The 12,369-nt window shown below is 49.9% G+C and overlaps 1 protein-coding gene across 1 annotated transcript in view; it reads left to right on the top strand.

The window, feature by feature from the left end:
• The window catches only part of RAB10 (RAB10, member RAS oncogene family), a 42,980-nt gene that overhangs the window by 673 nt on the left and 29,938 nt on the right, over window positions 1-12,369 (top strand). The gene's annotated exons all lie outside the window — the stretch shown is intronic.

The following is a 12,369-nucleotide window of genomic DNA, read 5'->3' as shown; positions in this document are numbered from 1 at the left end:
GACCCCCAGCCCCGTTTCTGTGTCACCCCCATTGTCACCCTCCATCCCAAATCCTGTATCCCCCCCAGGGACACCCCCCATCCCCATTCCTGTGTCACCCCCTTCTGTCCCCGTCCTGGCACACGGAGCCCCAGCAGATCCGCCCCGGTGCCGCCCGACGCCGCCTCGCCCCCGCTGCAGGGCAGGGTGGGTTCGGTTCCTCCCTCCGCTCTGGGTGACCCTGAGCGACCCTCGCTGTCCCCGCCGCGGGGGCTGCGCTGGCAGCTCGCCCCCCACGCCCTGTGCCAGCCGCAGAGCCCACCTGGCCCCTTCCATCAGCGCTAATCCCTGCGGGCAGCGCGCTGGGATGCCCGTCGCCGTGTTTGCACCGCTATTGATGTGGCTCGGAGGCGATCCCCCTCGTGGGTGGGGTCTGTTTTCTCGCCCAACAAAGCTGTCCTTCCCCCCCTGGCCGGGCTCCTGGCAAAGCTGAGTCCAGCCCTTCCTCGCAGAGCAGCTCCTGACCGAGGTAGAGCTGCTCTGACATCATGAAAAAGGGACGTGTCTTTGCCTTTTCCGTGCAGTGTGTGCCGTGGGACAGGCCTGGTACCCAGTATCCTTCCAGGTGTATCACCAGGTTTCCTTCTCCTGAACATCTTGTTTTGCAGATGAAGAGTTCAGGTCAGCAGCTTCTCACCTTCTTGGTGACTGGCTCTGGAAATTAAGGGTAATTCGTGTCTCAGCTTCCTCGCAGCACCCACTGGTGTAACACGTGCAAATACCCACATCTGGATAAAAAAGAAAATTATTTTGAGGAGTTTGAACTGGATCTGACTTCTGTGTTTGCTGGAAATCCCTTAAATCACTGGCCATGCAGCCGTTCAGTGAGGGAACGTGGAGTGTCAGTGTAGATCTTGGTGCTGGGTGTGAATTCACCCCTTGCACTTCCTCATCTGTGTTGAAACATCACCCAGAAATTGCACCTCGGACTATAGCACATAAAAATACTCTCTTAAGCAAGGCTTGGGAAATTTAAAGCTTAAAAAAAAAAAATCTTTGTGACAACAAAGTGTCGAGAAAGTTACTGCCTGAAACCTCTCAGGGCCTCAGCTGGGCGTTTTTCTGAATTCTGGGGGGGCCGTGTGACAGTTGTTGATGTTGTCCCCCCCCGTGGCATGGCCTTGCTGCTGTGGCCAGGGTGTATTTTGGCACTGCTTGGCAGATCCTCGCTGGGATCACATGACATTCCTTGCCTTTGGAGTTCGTTGGGAAGGTTTATTTCAATTCCCAAAGTTAAAAATAGTCAACGTCATAGTTAAGAAGTCAGCGGGCACACAGTGGCTCCTGCTCCAGACAACTTGTGCTTTTAATAATTAGTCATTTAGTAATTAATATTAGTTGTTGGTCTAACTCTGAGGTTTTGGGGCCTTCAAGAGGAATATCACTAAGTTGAGTAGGACGTGTGCACGTGCAGGTTTTGGAAGTGTTTCCCACCAGTCAGACCAGTGGCTGTTTGTTTCTGGAGTGCCTAAACTGGAAGGCAGAGGTGTTTTAGTCCCTGAATTCTGAACTGAATGTCTGGTGATGGTAGCTGTGTACACTCTTTGGTTTCCATTTGGTGTGTCAGGTTTGTGTCTTCACAGTGGAATTTGGGTACAAATCGATTTTCTGTGTGGTGTTTAACTGCCCAAAGGTGCCTTAAATGTGCTGTTTCCATAGTTCTTCCATAAGGTAATTTGGAAACATGAAGGGAAGTGCTGTGTACAGACAATATCAGTTGAAAGGAAGACTCTCCATTGGCACCTTGGGAAAAACAGCCCATCCATGAGGGAAGAATCCAAACCCCTGAGTTATCCAGATCCACTCAGTTCTCTCTGCATTATTCCCAAGCCGTGCAGCAATCTGGCTGCAAATGGGGTTTCAAATTCCCACTGGTGACAGCAGCTCTCCCACTTGCCCAGGCTGGCCCTGCAGCAGCAGGGGCAATCCAGGAGCCTGGAAAGGAGCTTTCCATGGGGTCCCTGCTGTGGGAAATCCCAGCACAGCCACCCTGCAGCTCTGGGTGGTTTTGCAGCTGGAAGAGCAGGGTTTCAGGGAAAGCCTTCACTGGAGTCTTTGACCTGTAGCAACAAGGAAATGTGGTTTCCAAAGCCCGTGTGTACACAGTGGGTGGCAGGAGGTGACTGGATCCTTGGCTGAGGCTCTCCTGTGTTTGGATAACCCCAGCAGCTCTGATCCCTGGCTCTGGGTTTGCTCAGAGCTCCACCAGCAGCCTGGGATACACCTAAAGTGTACTCGAGTGTTTGGTGGGGGCTGGTTCATAGAATCCTGGCATGGTTTGGGGGGGAAGAGACCCCAAATCCCCCCAAGTGCCACCCCTGCCATGGCAGGGACACCTCCCAGTGTGCCAGGAATGTCCAGCCTGGCCTTGGGCACTGCCAGGGATCCAGGGGCAGCCACAGCTGCTCTGGGCACCCTGTGCCAGCCCTGCCCACCCTGCCAGGGAACAATTCCTGCCCAAGATCCCATCCAGCCCTGCCCTGGGGCACTGGGAGCCATTCCCTGTGTCCTGTCCCTCCAGGCCTCGTCCCCAGTCCCTCTGAGCTCTTCTGTAGGGTCCCTTCAACTCAGTCTTTAGTTGTAAGGAAAAGAAGGATCTCAAGGAATAATGGAACTGACCTCTGTCTAAGGAGGATGCATGGGGAAAAGGTTTTAATTAAAAGGTTTTAATTCTCTAAAACCAAAAGCCTGTTTGCATAGGTAAGGGAAGACTCACTAATAGAGCATTTCTACTTCACCTCAGTAATTCTATTCACTTCACATTTCATCTTTGCACATGGACTAATCCTGATCCATGATGGCTGCTCAGGTATCACTTACTGTCCCTGTAATTCAACATACTCTCACTTTGAGTCACTTCAATCTAATATTTCCTGCTAAAGCAGCAGTTAAGCTCCTGGATGTGCTGAGGTGCCAGTGTGAGTGATTTCATTGCCCCGTCTCAGGCACTATAAATATTCCAGATGGCATTTCTGCAAGAAATCCCAGAGTCATTGTAACCTCCCTGGAGAGGGCAGGGCCTCAGCCTCCAGCACTGCCCTGCTCTTTGCAGGTACAAAAGGAATAAATCCTGGAAGGCTTAGTCCACCACAAACCATTTTAAATTTTAACTGTTCTTCCGAATTTTTCTGGTGCAAAAATCATTTTTATGGTATTTGATTTTTGAGGACTGTGGTGGCTTCTCAGTTGTGCTCTAGGGATGCTCCTGGCTCGGTCAATGGGTGGCTGCAGGTTCTCATTTTAGGGGCTCCTCCTCATTTTAGGGGCTCCTCCTCATTTTAGGGACTCCTCCTCATTTTAGGGGCTCCTCCTCATTTTAGTGCTCTCCCTGCTGCCACTCCTCTACCAGCACATTGTCTTTATTTTGAATGTAAAAAACGTTAGGATAAGTCACTTCCAGGCAGCATATACTTGAGATCTTAATTTTTAATATCTTTTTATTGGCTTTCAGTGTGTCAGGCTGTTGATGCTTTGAAGTGAGCTGTGGATAAAGGATCCACAGGAGCTGTGCACACTTTGTGGAGCTCCTCAGGGTCCAGCCTTGGCACCTGGGAACAGGTAGGGAGGGAGGGAGGCTCTTCTGGCCAGGAATGGCTGCTGGAAAATTGGAATGCCAGAACTGAGCCTAAGCATGTAATCACTGTTGTTTGACTGAGTGCAATGCAAATGGAGATGAGTCACAAAAAATGTTTTCCCATGAAATGTCTAGTGACAGCTCAGGAGAACAAAGGGTGTGTGAGTATTGGGAGATTCCTCCCCAGTGTCCTGGTGGAGGTAAAACTTCCCTGGATCTTAATCCCTCCTGGAGCTGCAGCTGTATTTTGTATTCCTGAGCTTTACTCACCTGGCTGCAAGTCTGCAAATCCAGAGATAAAAACCAGTGATTTTTGAGGTTTGTTTTCTTTTGAACACAACCAAAGCTGTGCTAGGAGCGTGCAAAACTGTTATTTAAAATGTGGAAGTATAGGAAAAGTACTTGGATGAAATTATTCTTTTTTATTTATTTCTTCTGCCTTTATTTGAAGTGAGTTTGAATTGGAAACGCTTTGAAATGGCTTCATATTGGCACATTGAAGCAGTGAAGTTGTAAAAAATTAGACCTCAAGTAATAAATCCAAGTTTGTTCATCCATCCATGAGATTTGTTCACTCAGGATTGTGATATACTAATATTGCAAGGAAGGAAGCATCTCCAGGTAGAGAATGGGGGAAAACTTGGCAGATTTTGGGAAATAAATGATGGTTTGAATGGTGAAGGTGCTGTTGCTGTGCAGGGGTTGCAGTGAAGTTTGAAGAAGAATTTCAGGATTCAGATAAAAAATGGGTTACTCCAGCAGCTGGAAGTCCTGGCTTGCTGTTCCCTGTGGATGTCCCATCCCTGGAAATGTTCCAGGCCAGGCTGGACAGGACTTGGAGCAGTGTGGTCTGGTGGAAGATCTCTGCCCATGGCTTTATGGGATGAGCTTTTCCAACCCAAGCCATTCCATGATTCCATAGTTCTATCCCTTTTCTGTGTCCTACCTGCAGCCTACAGGAACAGCAGCAGCTGTGGGTTGTGTTCATGTTGTGCCCAGGCTGTGGGCTCAGTCTGGCTCCTGCCGTGGAGCAGGTGAATTAGACAAGGAAAAATGCCAATAAACGCAGCAAAACCCCCCGATTCCAATTCGTGCTCAGTCATTTCCATCACCTGAACCCATCAGGCAGCAGGAGAGGCCAAAATCATTTCCCTTGGAGGTGGCTGTGCTGCAGAACTGGCTGCCAGGGGAATTCTGGAGGGGAAAAGATGGGTGGGTTCAGAGTGAAAGTAGAAAATGGAACTGGAGCCATCAGATGCTGCACTCTGGATGCAGGCTGGAGCTCAGGAATCCCCTCAGCTCTTGGCTGCTGGAGGTTGGACAAGCATTGTTTGGCCTGGGGAGGGGCTGTCCTCTCTTCTGGGAGGTGCAGAAGGGTTACAGAGCAGGCTGGACTTGTGTGGTGCTCTACAAAAAGGGTGGTTTGGTTTTGCTTTCGTTTAGTAAGGTTTTTTTTGGGGTTTTGTGTGTGAGTGTTTGGGGATTTTTTTCTCATCTAGGGCAGTGAATATTGAGCAGCAGTTTTGCACACGCCTCACAGAGCTGATGAGAAACTGGGGATGGTTGTGGTGAAGAGCTGAGGAACTGAGCTGGCTGGAAACTTCTCTATGTAACGTGGCTGTTTTTTCAGCTGAGCTGGATCGGTTCCCTGATGGGGCTCCTTACATGACCCTCCAAATCTCTGCTGGGGGGGTGACAGGGCAGCAGGGGACATGGAAACAGCAGAGGAGGTGGTGCTTGTACTCAGAATTCCAGGATCCCTGAGGCTGGAAGAGCCCTCCCAGCCCATCCAGCCCAAGCTGTGCCTGATCCCCTCCTTGTCCCCAGCCCAGAGCTCTGAGTGCCACATCCAGGTGACACCTCCAGGGATGGGCACTGCAAAGCTCCCTGGGCAGCCCCTGCCAAGGCCTGAGCACCCTTTCCATGGAGAAATTGCTGCTGCTGTCCAAGCTGAGCCTGCCCTGGCCCAGCCTGAGGCCATTTGCCCTTGTCCTGTCCCTGTTCCCCCCCTGGCTGTCCCCTGCTGTCAGGGAGTTGTGCAGAGCCACAAGGTCCCCCCTGAGCCTCCTTTTCTCCAGGCTGAGCCCCTTTCCCAGCTCCCTCAGCCTCTCCTGGGGCTCCAGCCCCTGCCCAGCTCCGTTCCCTTCCCTGGACACCTCCAGCCCCTCCAGGGCTCTCCTGTCACGAGGGGCCCAGAGCTGCCCCCAGCACTGGAGGTGCCCCAGCAGTGCCAGCACAGGGGACAGGCACTGCCCTGGCCCTGAGAGGTTCCCCATGAAAGTTCACTTTCTGGTTGCAGTTCCACATTAACAAACCTCTTGGCAGCAGTTCCAGGCCTTCCCTTCTCCCAGTATGGAACCAGCCCCAGACTGGGCCTTGCTCCTCCCCTGGTGCTGTTGCTGTCGGTGCCTGTAGCTCCTTGTGACAGGCTGTATGATCTGTGGGCTGCGTGTGAATTTTCAGAGGCCAAACAAAATGTCTGTTGGTGTTGGGAGAAACTTATTCATGAGCTCCTAAACAGGAACACAGCCTTTGTTTTAAGTAGCCAGTGATTAGTTTTTAGTGCCTTGTTGAGTGATAAACAAAACTGGGAAGTGCAGAGAAGTGATTTCCTCTTGACTCCTTGGTTTATGTCTTTCAAAAGAAAATCTGTTACGCTCTTGCAGAAGATTTTCTTCCCTATGAGGATGGCCAGGGTCTGGCACAGGATGCCCAGGGAAGCTGTGGCTGTTCCATCCCTGGAGCTGTCCAAGGCCAGTTTGGACTTGGAGGGCCCTGGGGTAGTGGAGGATGTCCCTGCACACAGCAGGATGTGAAATGGGATGAGCTTTACGTTCCCTTCCCACCCAAGCCATCCTGTGACTCAGAAATCCTCTTTGTCCTGAGAAAACACTTCATCTTTTCTCCCACTCTTCAGGTCAATACTGATATTTAATTAGGAGATCAATTGAGAGCCTATTGATGAAATCCTCATGGGGGACAGGAAGAATCAGCCCTAACCTGAGCGGTTTTATGCAGATGTTGCTGCCTGTAGTCCAGCAGTGCTGCCTGTGAGAGGTTTTGCCTTGGCATGCCCTGCTCCCTGTCCCTGCTCCTGCAGCCCTGGAGCAGGGCGTGGGCTCTCCCTGCCTGCCCTGGGTGTCCTGCTCCTCCTCCCTGCAGCACAGAAAACCAGCGTGTCCCTGCTTGTTGGAAGAACGGTGCCTGGGAGAGGGCTGCTCTGCCAGGAAAATCCATCCCAGAAATGCCCAGACAGGACATGGGAGCAGAGCAGCTTGCATGGATTCTCTTGCCCCTTTTGCTCCGTGACTTTTTGAGAAGGATTTCAGCCTTGGTTTGTGCAACTGCTGTGAAGGGAGTAAGGTACTTCATACAAGCTTTGTGAAAAAGCACCTTGTGAATTCCTGGTGCTGAGGGAATTCCCTGCCTGGCCCTGAAGAGCAGGGAAGAGACCAGAGCTGCTCCTGCAAGTTGTGTTGAACGTCTGCTGTTTGTGTGTGGGTTTTCCTTTCTGCGTGGGTTTCACTACAAGTCTTGTGTGGGTTTAACTAAAGTCTCTGCATGTTTTGGTTCTGTTCTGTAGCTAAAACAACTCCAGGCTTTCTCTCCCACTGGGATTGTGACTGTTCTCTCTAACCTGGAGAAACACTCCTTTGTGTCTTGCATTTCCAAAATCTGAATTAGAGCTCCTGGATAGATGCCTGCTTGTGTGAGGTATGGAATTTCTGCAGTGATGTCCATACCTGTACAGCTTTTTCCTCAAGGATGCCTCTCAAACTGGTGTGCTCTCATGTTTGGATCCCCTGAGGCTGTTGTTGGACTAGGAGGAGTTTTGGGAATGCTCTCTGCCCAAACCCATGGCTCTGGTGTGCCATGCTGCTGCTGTGGGTACTGGGAGTTCCTTTGGTGCTGGAGGGGCTGGGATCAGCATCTTCTTGGCCCCCATCTGAGCTTCAGAAGCCCTAAAAGCCCTGGTTCCAAAGGTGGGTGGTGCTCTGGTGTCATCTCAGCATGTCCAGCTGGGTGGCTGACCTGGGCTGGGTCAGGCTGAGGTACCAGCACTGCATTTATGGAAGGTTCAGGAAAGCTGGGCTTTGTCATGGCTCATGTGCACCTGAAAGAGCCAACTCCTGCCTGTTTCCCTAAAACATCCCCTGAACAGGTTCTACCTGGTCCCAAATAAGTTTTTCTGCCCCTGAGATGGTTGTGTCTTGGGTGGATCTCACCAGCACTGTGATGCACAGTAAATGTGATTTTACATTTCCCTTCAGGTGCTCAGTTACTGACTTTGGGCACCTGGACATGGGATCTCACCTATTGGTGACATATTTATGTGCCAGGTGTCATCTCCTGTCCTTCCTCACCTCCAAATCTCCCTGGCAGGTGCCTTCCCTGAGGGCACTGCTCTGACTGTACTTCAATAATAAATAATAAATAATAAATATCTGAACTGAGCTCTTTGCAATGCTGCTAGCAGTACCTGGAAGTTTCCAGTTGCTCAGGGAGCAACATTGATTTCACACCTTCCAAGGCTTGCTGCAGGCTGTGTCTCATCCATCCTCTCCTCTTCCTTCCCCAGGAGGGATTGTGGAAGTGGTTTCCTTTTTTTCTTCTGCCTTTACTTAGAGTCAGTATTTAATGCTCAAGAGATGGATTTCTTCTTTGGACTGGGTTGTTTATTAAATCTTACCTAAAGTCCAGACAGTTTTTTAGTACTTGTAGTTATTAAGCTAAAAGTGAGACAATGGAGGTGAATTTAGTTTTAATTAAGAGCTAACATTTATATTATTTATACTTTTGACTCAATGACCAAACACCTGTGACCCACACTGTGGGATTTTTTATCCAGTATAAAAACTACTTGAAATTATGAAGAAGGAACAAGAAGGAAGAAAGTGACAACACTCAAGAATCTCTATTTTGTCCCATACCTATTACTATATTTTAAAACCCTAAATTTGAAACTTTTTACCATATGAAATTGCATCCTTTTATTTTAACTCCATTACTCAAATTTAGAAGCTTTCTTTAAGGCCTCAAGTGAAAAGCAGTGTTCTTCTGGGGGTCAGTGTCAGAAGGCACAGAAAGTTTAAAACTCCCAGGCTTCAGGAATGTCCCCCATCCTCAGGGATGTCCCCCCCAGCCTCAGGAATGTCCCCAATCTCAGGGATGTCCCCCAGCCTCAGGGATGTGTCCCCATCCTCGGGGATGTGTCCCATCCTTGGGAATGTCCCCCAATCTCAGGGATGTTTCCCCATCCTCGGGGATGTCCCCCATCCCCAGGGATGTGTCCCCCCATCCTCAGGGATGTCCTCCATCCTCGGGGATGTGTTCCCAGCCTCAGGGATGTCCCCCATCCCCAGGGATGTGTCCCAGTGTGTTTTGAGACCTTGACCCAGCCAGAGAACAGGAGATGGAGCTGCCTGGGTTTGGGCTGTGGAATGACAGGATGGATTGGGGTGGAAGGAGCATTGGAGTTCACCTTAAATGTGGAATCTTCATTCCAGCCCTGCCGTGGGCAGGGACACCTTCACTGGCCCAGATTGTTCCAAGCTGCAGCCCAGTCATGGACTGTGTCAGAGAACATCATCAGGATTTCCAGGAAGGGAGCTGAGGTGCAGCAGAGCTCTGCTCACAGCTGGGCCAGCAGCCCCACGAGCCCCAGGGTGCCAAACCACAGCCCTGACAGTCGCTGTGTCACCTCTGGCAGCTGCTGGGTGACACAGGCTGCACTTGCTCACAGCAGGACCTCTCACCCCACCTCTGTCACCTCCTCATTCTGCCTGTCCCCCACGGCAGGCTTAGGAGCTCTTGCAGAGCTGAGATGCTCTGAGGGTCACAGGGAGACCCCATCCAGCAGAGAAATGGGAAATGGGGTCCCCAGCTCAGGTGCTGTCCTGGCAGCCTGTGGAGCACACTGTGGTTGTCACCTCACAGCAGGGCTGCCTTCATTCGGGTTGTCTGGGCTCTGTCATTGCCCCAAGCACTGCAGTGCCAGCACAGCTTTTCCCCAGTACCCAGATCGGGTTTTCCCTGCTGAGATCAGTGTTGATCCTTTTGTCCTCAGCACCAAACCCGAGCTGGGGGTGCTCACCTGGAGAAAAGGAGGCTCAGGGGGGACCTTGTGGCCCTGGCAGGGCCTGGAGAGGGACTGGGGACAAGGCCTGGAGGGACAGGACACAGGGAATGGCTGCCAGTGCCCCAGGGCAGGGCTGGATGGGATCTTGGGCAGGAATTGTTCCCTGGCAGGGTGGGCAGGGCTGGCACAGGGTGCCCAGAGCAGCTGTGGCTGCCCCTGGATCCCTGGCAGTGCCCAAGGCCAGGCTGGACATTCCTGGCACACTGGGAGGTGTCCCTGCCATGGCAGGGGTGGCACTGGGGGGGATTTGGGGTCTCTTCCCCCCCAAACCACTCTGGATTTCTGTGAACCTTCTTGCAGAATCCAGCAAACTAAAACATCCAAACAAGTCTCCCAGCCCTCAGAGCTGCCTCGGGGGGTGCCAGTGGTTTGGGTAGCAAGAAATTTTGATTCTAGGTGTGTCGAGTGACATTCTTCCAGTTGTTTCCACATTTTCAAAGACACATTATTCCTGTTTCTCAGGCTTTCTCCCTGAGTTCGGTTAGGCTGTTGCAGTATCAATAACGGCTAAAAAAGGTGATAAAACTTGCTGATAAATGCGATGCTTCGGGGCAATATCATAACAATGGGGCCTTTATTTCAAGGTTTTTTTCCCAGCTGATGAACTTGAGAGCTCTGCCACTCATCTTCTCACTTGCTGGGGAGCTTAGAGCTTGGCTGGAAACATCTGGTGTTCCAATATTTGACCTCCTCCGAGAGCTGGAGGGTCTCTCATGGTCACACTGTGCCGTGGGGCAGGTTTGCCCTTTATACCTTTCTTTCTCCATTGCCATCGCTGCACATAAAGACATTAAATCCTTTTGGCCTTGAGAAAATTGCTGCAGGGTCTTTGGTGGCTGCTGCTTGTCAGCAGAGCATTCTGTATCTAAAGGGGATTTTTTTTTTTTGCTATAAATCTCCAAAAGTATTTAAGATCTGTGACTCTTACCTTTGAAAGTCTACTGTAAAGTCCTGAAATATGAAATACATGCACAAACAAAGAGCTTGGCACACAGGAGGACTCACCTCCGGCTTGAAAATTCCTGAGATCTGCAACGTTCATCCCCAAAACCTTGCTATAAATAAAGCTCAGGGAAGGAAAAGGCTTTGCTGGGAGGTGGAGGGATGGGGAGGCTGCAGCAGGGCATGGGGTGATGTCCCCTGATGTGAAGGAATTGCCTTACACACTCCTAAAACTTGGTGTGAAGCTGGTTTAGTTTAGGGTAAATTTGGGAGGAAACTTTTGAATGGGGTTTTTTTAGGGAACAGATTTAAGTATTTTTTTAACTGCTTTGGGAAAATATTTTTTTTGAGAGAATGGGAAAAAATCTGTTTATTTAACAGGCAAAGAACAATACTAAATAGCAAAACCTTTTGTTGCTTTGAAGAGATGATAAATGTAGAAGAGTTCTTTTTGTGGGTTGTAGCCTGGCTTACTCAGTTTGTTCTTAGTGTTTCTGGTGCTGGGAAATGTCGTGGTTCAGGGCCAGGCCTGGTGGGCTATAGGTGTGAGGTTTTGGTGCTTTTTTGGGTTTTTAGTTCAGAGCAGGTTTGAACAATTTTAAGAAAAAGGGGGAAAAAAATAACAAAAAACACTTCAGGGAGCTTTTTTGCCTTAGCTAAGCAGAAAAACTAACTAAGAACAGAACTTGCTGCCATGCTTTTTATTGATGCTGTGGGGTTCATAAATGAAATTTATTTTTTGTTCTGATTTTTCTGATGTGTGAGTTGCAGTTCAGTAGCTGGGAACCCCCCCAGCGATGTGGCAGCGGTTCATTAACACCTCGTCGTGTAATTAAAACACCTCGTTGTTGTGTGTATTGATTACGGGGGGCTCTCAGGGGCTGCCCCCAGCTCTGTGCTGGGATCGGGTTTGTCCTTCCTCAGCCATTCCGTGCAGGAATTGTCAGCCAGGCTGGCCCCAGCCCTTTTTGTCACATGTGGGGTGGCAGTGCTGCTGCCAGCAGTGACACAGCTCTCTGCTCTGGGCAGCCCGGCTTGGCTCTCTCTCGGAAATAATGGGATTATTTTGTGTAATCAGTCATCACATGAGTCCTTTTGGAGCAACCTGGGCCAGGGGAAATTGTCCCTGCCCATGGAACAAGGTGGAGCTGTCACATCCTGCCCTCCCCAAACCGTTCTGGGGCTCAGTGATTCCATGAGTGGCTGAATCCTTGAATGGCCTCCCCTGAATGTGTGCATAGAATCTGCATTTTTTAGAAGGAAAAAGTCGTGTTCAGCTGATAAAAGGATTTAGATCTGCAAGTATCCAATGGGTAATAAAGCCTCCTCTTTGGTGAAGCTGATGCTTTTCTGAATGAATTCACTTCCCTTCATTTATGTATTATCTGTCTTGTCCATCTGCTGAGTATAAATTAGCCAGGATAAGTGTTAACTTGAATTTTATTTTTATGTAATTTGAGGGCAGAATTACCATTGCAGCGAGTAGTGACAAATTCAGTGTTTCATAAATAGCAGTCTATGTGAAAGCAGATTCGTGTACTGTATTTATTTTCTAGCTAACAAATATAGCTCAAGTAGGGTGAGACATGCATGAAAACTGATTTAATTGGCTGTAATTGAACTTGAACATATTTAATTCATGGCCTTGGTGGTTTAGAGTAGAATTCCAATTGCA

This window comes from Sturnus vulgaris, chromosome 3 (assembly GCF_052056855.1).
Source record: "Sturnus vulgaris isolate bStuVul1 chromosome 3, bStuVul1.hap1, whole genome shotgun sequence".
In the NCBI taxonomy this organism is placed as follows: Eukaryota; Metazoa; Chordata; class Aves; order Passeriformes; family Sturnidae; genus Sturnus; species Sturnus vulgaris.
The sequence above is the reverse complement of the archived record's forward strand: the minus strand, read 5'-3'. Positions and strand labels throughout refer to the sequence as shown.